Raw genomic sequence first — 8,916 nt, 5'->3', positions numbered from 1 at the left:
CCAGTATGGCGATGACGAATACACGCATCCAATGAGCGTTCACCGCGATGTCGCCAAACATGGATACGACCATCATGATGCTGTAAACATAATCTGGATTCATCCGAAAAAATGACGTTTTGCCATTCGTGCACCCAGGTTCTTCGTTGATTACACCATCGCAGGCGCTGCTGTCTGTGATGCAGCGTCAAGGGTAACCGCAGCCATGGTCTCCGTTCCTCATGTCAGCACGTTGTAGGTGTCGCCACCGGCGCAAACCTTGTGTGAATGCTCTGAAAAGCTAATCATTTGCATATCACAGCATCTTCTTCCTGTCGGTTAAATTTCGCGTCCGTACCACGTCATCTTCGTGATGTAGCAATTTTAATGGCCAGTTGTGTATATGTGGAATATATTTGACATGTGCATATGCCGGCAAAGCCACGTGTAAGAAGATCTTCCTAATCCCTGGAACGATTTCAGCCAAATTTGGTATACGTATTAGTTACAATCTGGAAAGAAATCCTGTGGAGGTAAGAGCCACCTGCGTCGTATTGGGGTGACCGTGATAACGTGGAGAGAGAAAGGAGGAGGAGGAGGAGATGGACAGACAGTGAAGGAGGGGGTAGGAGAGAAGCACAGACAGGAGGAGTAGGAGTGGGAGACAGACAGAGAGAGAGGACGGGGAAGAGGAGAAGACGGTCAGAGAAAGGAAAGAGGATATGGACAGAGGCAGAGGGAGGAAGAGATAGAGAGAGGGAGGAGGAGATCGACAGATAGGGAAGGACAGGAGACGGACACAGAAAGGAAAATGGAGGAGATGAACAGGGCGATAGGGGGAGGAGAGGGGGGAGGAGGAGATGGATAGAGAGTGAGGGAAGGAAGAAACTGACAGAGGAGGTGAGGAGGAGATAGAGGGGAGGAGGAGATGGAGAGAGTGGAGTAGGAACAGATGGACGGAGTGGAGGAACAGATTGACAGGGTGAGGGGGAAGAAGGAGACGGACAGAGAGTGGGAATGGAGGAGATGGACAGAGAAAGAGGAAAGGAAGAGCTGGACTATCAGAAGGCTGGAATAAATACGTATCCTGGCAACGCCATGTACTCAGACGGTGTTCTTTAGAAAATTGTGAAACTTACTTACTGGACGCCCCTCGTATCTCCAACATCCGAATTATTGCAATCACAATGCCTCGTAGAAAAAAAAAACTGCGGTTTGGCCAGGTACTTTTTATCTCCATAATGGACGAGATAAATTTAATCCTAATCAGGTGCGACGCGAGACGCGTAATTGTGACGACAGTGGGGGGAATTGAGTTGCTAAGTGTCTTACATTGGAGAATCCAGCGAAGAGCCCCTTGCGACGCTTCTGGGCCGGCGCCGGGGCGTGCTGCGCCGTTGTAATTTGGGCAGCAGCGGCAGACGGCGGCCCATCACGGCCAGCCATTCAGCCGGCGTGATTGCCGCCCGGCTCGACGAAACACCGCCGGCGCGAGCGGGAGGGAGCTGCGCGGCCCGCAGCCTACGGCCGGCAGCCCGGCCCAGTCCGGCGCCGGGATTGGATTTTTTCCCTCTCGCACTCTAGCTGCGAATGATTAGCCGTGCGCGCACACAGCCAGGATTGCAGTTACTGAAAGGAAATTGTCCCCCGGCCCCGCTCTGCGCTGCTGCTGCGACTGATAAATCCCGAGCGCCGGCCGGCTCTGCACCTCCCGGCTCCGACACTTCAAAAGAAGAGCTTCCGGTTAATAAATCCGATTCAGATTGAGGTGTGGTAATTATTTTTCTTTGTCGCGCCGCCGCGGACTCGCCTTTTCCCCGCCCGACGGGTTGTTCCCGCCTCTGGCGCTGGACGGGACGCGCCGGGAGAGCAGACCAGCTCTCTCTCCCACCTTTTTTTCTTTTCTTTTTTTTTAAAAAAAAAGGACGGCAGCTCTTTGCTTTCATTCTCGCTTTGCGGAGAGCTCCGCGCCCCGTGTTTGCACAGTTGTCGCGCTGCACGGATGCGCTACTGGTTCGACCGCGCGAGTGTGTGTCCGTTACCAGTCGAGAGCGGGCGACGAAACGAGCCATCTACCGAGGCCGAACGCTTCCAACTACCTTGTGAATGAAAGTGAAACAGTAACGGTACAACAAATTACGTTAATTTCCACTGAACATTATAGTAAAACGTTTAGCAATTGAAAACTGATACTTTTTTAAAATTTACTTGCTTGTAGGGTTGAAGAGACAATGGCGAAGACAATCGTTCTAAATTTATTCGAACTAAATTCGCTGAGCACGAATAACTTCGCATCATCTGTGTTGGATATGGATATACTATCTGTTAGCGACATACACAATTTGTGCCGAACCGGGACTTGGATCCCGATTTGCTGCTTCTCGTAAGTGCTCAGCGATCCGTGTACGCCTCTGGACCAAGCTAAACTTCCGTATGTCGTATTGTCTACATTCCTATACATTCTCAAATGGCTCTAAACAGTATGGGACTTCACATCTGAGGTCACCAGTCCCCTAGACTTAGAACTACTTAAACCTAACTAACCTAAAGACATCACACACATTCATGCCCGAGGCAGGATTCGAACCTACGACCCTAGCAGTAGCGCGGTTCCGGACTGAAGAGCCTAGAACCTCTCGGCCACAGCGGCCAGCTCCTTATACATTCTCCTACATTCACGGGTCTCGAGTCCTCATACTCTTGTTCTCATTGACGCGGAATACAGAGTAGAACTGTGAGAAATAGGTAATGAATGGTATAGGGATGTAGATAGTGTGACATATGGAAGTTTGGATCGGAACCCAATTTTAACCTTGATATAGTCCGTGTTTATGTCACATCCTGTGTCCTACTCAAGAAGCATTTCATCATGTCCTGTATCCTACCCAAGAAGCATTTCGTCTTGTATAGGGATGTAGGCAGTGTGACATACGGAAGTTTGGATCGGAACCCAATGTTGACCTTGATATCGTCCGTGTTTATGTCACATCCTAAGTCCTACTCAAGAAGCATTTCATCATGTCCTGCATCCTACCCCAGAAGCATTTCGTCCATGTTTACGTCATGTTCTGTGTCCCCCCAAGAACCATTTCGTCTGTGGTCCTACCCAAGAGCATTTTGTCCGTGTTTACATCATGTCCTGCTCAAGAAGCATGTCGTTTGTGTTTACGTTACGTTTCAGTGTCCGGTCCAAAAAGTATTTCATCCGTGGTTACGTCATGTCCTGTACCCTACCTGAGAAGCGTTTCGTCCGTTTTTACATCATGTCTTGTGTCGTACCCAAGAAACATTTCGTCCGTGTTTACGTCATGTCCTGTGTCTTACCCAAGAAGCATTTCGTCCGTGTTTACGTCATGAACTGTGTTATGCTCAAGAAACATTTCGTCCGTGTTTACATCATGTGCTGGCCAACGGCCTTGCCGCAGTGGTAACACCGGTTCCCGTCAGAGCATCGAAGTTAAGAGCTGTCGGGCTGGGCTAGCACTTGGATGGGTGACCATCCGGTCTGCCGAGCACTGTTGGCAAGCGGAGCGCACTCAGCCCTTGTGAGGCAAAGTGAGGAGCTACTTGAATGAGAAAGTAGCGGCTCTGGTCTCATAAACTGACTTACGGCCGAGAGAGCGATGTGCTGACCACCTATCCCTCCATATCTGCATCCATTGACGCCTGTGGTCTGAGGATGACAAGGCGTCCGGTCGGTACCGTTGGGCCTTCCAAGGCCTGCTCGGACGGCGATTAGTTTTTACTCGTAGTTTTACATCAGGTCCTACGTGCTACCCAAGAAGCAAGAAGCTTTTTGTCCGTGTTTACTTCATATCCCCTGTCGGACCCAAGAAGTATTTCAGGACTACATGTTAATCTGGCAGTGAGGGTAGAACCAAAAAAGGAATCCAGTAAACAAATTATTCATTGGCACACATAAATCAGATTGTACATAAAAAAACTAAACACAAAAATTTAAAATTTAATAAGGGATTAATATCATAATTTCTTAAAATTTTCACCTTTGATCTAGGAGTATTACACCGATGTTACGAGAAGATTAGAGGTGGAGAAACTATGATTTCATTACCGTTTTTTGATCTGGAGGCTTGTTGCTTAGCAATAGAAGCAAAACGCTGACATTTTGTCTAGGTCCCCAGCTAGTTTCGTACTAAGACCTGACACATCTTCCCTGTCATGAAGCTGCATTACCACTTAGATAGTGAAGTGGTACTGCCTGCAGTATGCACTCATTGCCATAGTGACTGATGACGCAGATAATTCATAATACAATTTATTAGTTGTAGATTCTGTGTGTAACGAGCTTCCTTGAGTCAAATCATGAATTTGACAATCTAGTGTAAGTTAGAATCATCCAGATAATTTGTTAAAAATGACAAGAAAGTATCAAGTGAATTTAGCAGGATGATTGCCAAATACATGCTGCAATGTTACAAATTCTCAATTAGACAAGTGACAGGAAGAATACGATAGCTCAGCCGAAGTGTTCGTTGAGCAGGCTGGCAGAGAAAGCTCGCGCATCGAACACGCGGCTGCGCCAGTTGCTACTGTATTGACTAGAAGCTGAAATATCTGAAAATTAGGCAATGATGTTCGAAATTCTAAGAAAAATAGGGATAAGCTATAGGGAGAGGAGGGTAATATACGAGGGTTGCAACTTAAATAGTGACAATTATTTATTCACAACCGATACAAAAGAGTTACATATTTGCACCTGTTACTGTAGTGCAAAGTAGTCACCAGCGTTGTGTAGAACCCGTTGCCAGCGATGTGGAAGGCGTAGTATACCGTTAGCAGAGCCTGTTCTGTTGATGGTGCGAATGGAGCGGTCTACTGCCTGCCGAATCTCTGGAACAGTTCTGAAGCGAATGCCACGAAATGGTTCCTTCATCTTCGGAATCAAATGAAAGTCACAAAGACTTAAGACCGGGGAGTGTGGTGGATGGTACAGTACTTCCCAATCCCATCGACCGAACAGAGCAGCCACAGCTTGCGCTGTACGCGCCCGCGCTTTGTCGTGCAAAATTATGATTGAGTTGCTCAGAAAGTGTCGCCACTTCTTTCGCAAAGCTGGTCGCAAGTGATACTCCAAAAACGAACAATAAATACTATGCATTGACCGTCTGCCGTGGGGAACGTAATGCGTTAGGATAACACCATCATAGTAGTATACGAGAATCACCATAACATTAGACCGCTCCATTCGCACCATCAACAGAACAGGCTCTGCTAACGGTATACATTCCACACCGCTCGCAACGGGTTCTACACAACGCTGATGACTACTTTGAAGGACAGTAACAGGTGCAAACATGTAACTCTTTTGTATCGGTTGTGAATAAATAGTTGCCACTATTTAAGTTCCAACCCTAGTACAATGCGTCCAAGAACCAAGAGGGAATAATGAGAGTGGACGACCAAGGACGAAGTGCTCGGATTAAAAAGGGTGTAAGACAGAGATGTAGTCGTTTCCCGCCTACTGTTCAATCTGTACATCGAACAAGCAATGATGGAATAAAAGAAAGGTTCAGGAATGGAATTAAAATTCAATGTGAAACGATATCAATGATACGAGTACAATTCGCTGATGACGTTGGCATCCCGAGTGAAAGTGAAGGAGAACTACATGATATGCTGGACAGAATGAACATAGTACAGAATACGGGATGAGAGCAAATCGAAGAAAGACAAAAGTAATGAGAAGTAGGAGAAATGAGAACTGCGAGAAACTTATCAGGATTGGTGGTCACGAAGTAGATGAAGTTAAGGAATTCAGCAACCTAGGCAGTAAAATAACCAGTGATGGACGAAGCAAGGTGGACAAACGGGCATTCCTGGCCAAGAGAAATCTACTAGTACCAAACATAGGTCTTAATTTGAGGGCCGGCCGGAGTGGCCGAGCGGCTCTAGGCGCTACAGTGTGCAACCACGTGACCGCTGCGGTCGCAGGTTCGAATCCTGCCTCGGGCATGGATGTGTGTGATGTCCTTAGGTTAGTTTGGTTTAAGTAGTTCTACGTTCTAGGGGACTGATGACCTCAGAAGTTAAGTCCCATAGTGCTCAGAGCCATTTGAACCTTAATTTGAGGAAGAAATTTCTGTGAATGTACGTTTGGAGTACAGCGTTGTATGGTAGTGGAACATTGACTGTGGGAAAAGCGGAACAGAAGAGAATCGAAGCATTTGAGATGTGGTGCTACAGACGAATGTTGAAAATTAGGTGGACTGATAAGGTAAGGAATGAGGAGTTTCTGCGCAGAATCTGAGAGGAAAGGAATATGTGGAAAACACTTACAAGGAGAAGGGACAGGATGGTAGGACATAAGTTAAGACATGGGGGAATGTCTTCCATGGTACTAGAGGGAAGCGTAGAGGGCAAAAACTGTAAAGGAAGACAGAGATTGGAATACATCTAGCAAATAACTGAGGACGTTGGTTGCAAGTGCTACTCTGAGATGAAGAGGTTGGCACAGGATAGGAATTGGTGGTGGGCTGCATCAAACCAGTCAGAAGACTGATGACCCCCCCAAAAAATGGCAGTGAGTTTTACTCTTACTTCCATGATTCGGATCTAAAGCGTGGTTATGAATAATATCCAGATGCACCAGTTTCTTCTCAAACGTCGCAAATAACTAGCAGGGACAGTTATTTGGGCAGTTTTTCTCTTCAGTATCTGTCACAGATACATCTGTTTTTCTGTCTTAAGCGTAATGCATACTAAAAAGTTTCTTCAGTGGAACAGTTTCACTTTTTAGCGTAACCAGATGCTATTAACATTATGAGTAAATAACATTCTCTTTAATATTACACACTTAAAAACAGTATTTCTTAAGAATCTTGCCATTGGCATCACCGCTAACAAATACCCACAAAGTATTTTCATAAGCTACGAGTAACATGTGATTTCAAAGCAGAAAAGCGAACTGTGGAAGGAAATCTTACACAATAACCGAAAAATAGCACTCAAAAAGCCACGAAGAAAATGGAAGCAAGGAACACAAAATGCTCACGGTAATGTCTCGAATATGTCATCCTTAAACAAAACTGTCATTCATTTTTCTCCTTTCATGTTATCACAGACTGTAATTCAGCTTGCCCTGCACTCATTCATTTGCTCCATTTTCTACATGGCTTTTTGGGTCCTGTCATTCAGTTTTCTCCTTTCATGTTATCACAGACTGTAATTCAGCTTGCCCTGCACTTATTCATTTGCTCCATTTTCTACATGGCTTTTTGGGTCTTGGTTTTCGGCAACTTTTCAAAATTTCCTTGCAACAGTTTCTTTTTCTGATTTGAAACTACGTATTACTCGTAGCCTACGTTGCGGGTGTTTGCAATTGGTAATCAATATTATGTTGTTTTTTCATTTGTATTACTATGCGTTAGTTATACTTGTAGTAATCTGCGTGACAATGTGCAAAACGAAACCACGAGCTCATCCACAAATTAAATTTTAAAGAAAATTTTGCCTGAAATAGTAGATTACACACTTCAGTAATCTTCACACCACAATGCTTCATAAGAATATGTCACAATGGTCGCACCTAAGCAATTATGTGAGACAAAATGCTAACAAAAAAAAAATAAGTAGAAGAATGCGCTCGATATATCGGCTTTGCTTTTACACAGCGCTAGATTTACCACTAGACCACAAATACATACAACACAAAAGCAGCTCAAGTGGCAAGCAACACTTTCTGCAGGGAATGTCCACATCCTACCGTGTTGCCATTTCGTACAGATGATCGTTGTGTTATTTTATTTCAGTAATTACAAAGTCAAGTCGAAAGTAAACACTGGGTAGCTGAAACAGCTGCTGATTGGCAGCTCAGACGAACCAGGAAGTGAATGTTTTGAACAGGCCGAAATCCTCCTTCAGGGAGTCACTATTCCTATGCATTGTTGAGAATCCTTCGTTATGGCAGAATCATGCGCCAGCCAATCTGCAGTTCGGTGATGTGTTGGAATGATTCTAGCTTCTTATGCTTAAGGTCCAAGTTCGATTCACACATCTGGCAACTATTTTCAGAAAGCACGAACAGACCCCCTTCACCTCTAGTAACGTAAACTAAACAACTAAACAATGTAGTGTTACACCGTGATTTAAATTCCGCTGGTGAAGAAGAATTCAATAATTAGCGTCTCTTCTTGTGGAATCAACAATGACGATATGAGTGAGGTGTGGGTTCCAGTGATCACAGAACGTGTCGCCGCTTTATTTCCAGTTCAGGCATGCGAACATCTCACTACTGATGAAATAAACAAATATTTCATGTCTGTTCCTGGCTGGAAGAAGACAGTAATAGGTTCGAATCCCAATAAGCCAAAAATATTTTGTGGCGTCATTTTGGTTTGTCATCCCTGGCGAAAAATTCGGTATCTATCATCTGGGAGTCGTTAGCTACAATTCGATTAGGTGCTGTGTTCAAACACCCGTCTAACACGAACTTCACATCAAGTCATTTCAAGTTTAAATATGCGCACAATTTGTTATTTGTGATTCAAATCATATTTAAGACCTTTCATGATTAATTAACAGGACAATGGTTGCTGGGTGGGAATCCCGAGTCCTGGTCCAGTACAAAAATTTCTTCGTGTAATTTCAAGTTGAAACTTGCTGTTTGACATTTCATTTATTATAATAGATGTGAGTTTATAAGCGTTTCATTTGGACTGATAGCCATACACTGCATTGTTCTCTATTGGTCTCTGGTAGTAACGGTTTTGAATAGTCAAACAACTGTAACGAAGAGAGAGTGTAGAAGACCTGCAAGACAGTTGTGTTATGTGGGTTGCATACAAATCAGGCGGAACATTATTCAGGTCCTTCGAATAGTTTTGAGCACGATAGTACATAAGATGCGTTGTCAAATTAACTAAACGGCTAGGAGTATGTATGTACACAAGATGCCCAGCAGGCATGGTCACTATTCAG

At 44.8% G+C, this 8,916-nt stretch overlaps 1 pseudogene; it reads left to right on the top strand.

Moving 5' to 3' along the window:
- Positions 1-3,385: 3,385 nt before the first annotated feature.
- LOC126459155 (5S ribosomal RNA) lies at positions 3,386-3,503 on the top strand (annotated as a pseudogene).
- Positions 3,504-8,916: the final 5,413 nt, after the last annotated feature.

This window comes from Schistocerca serialis, chromosome 2 (assembly GCF_023864345.2).
Source record: "Schistocerca serialis cubense isolate TAMUIC-IGC-003099 chromosome 2, iqSchSeri2.2, whole genome shotgun sequence".
Classification (NCBI taxonomy): Eukaryota; Metazoa; Arthropoda; class Insecta; order Orthoptera; family Acrididae; genus Schistocerca; species Schistocerca serialis.
Note: the sequence above shows the minus strand (reverse complement) of the source record. Positions and strands in the feature narration are given on the sequence as shown.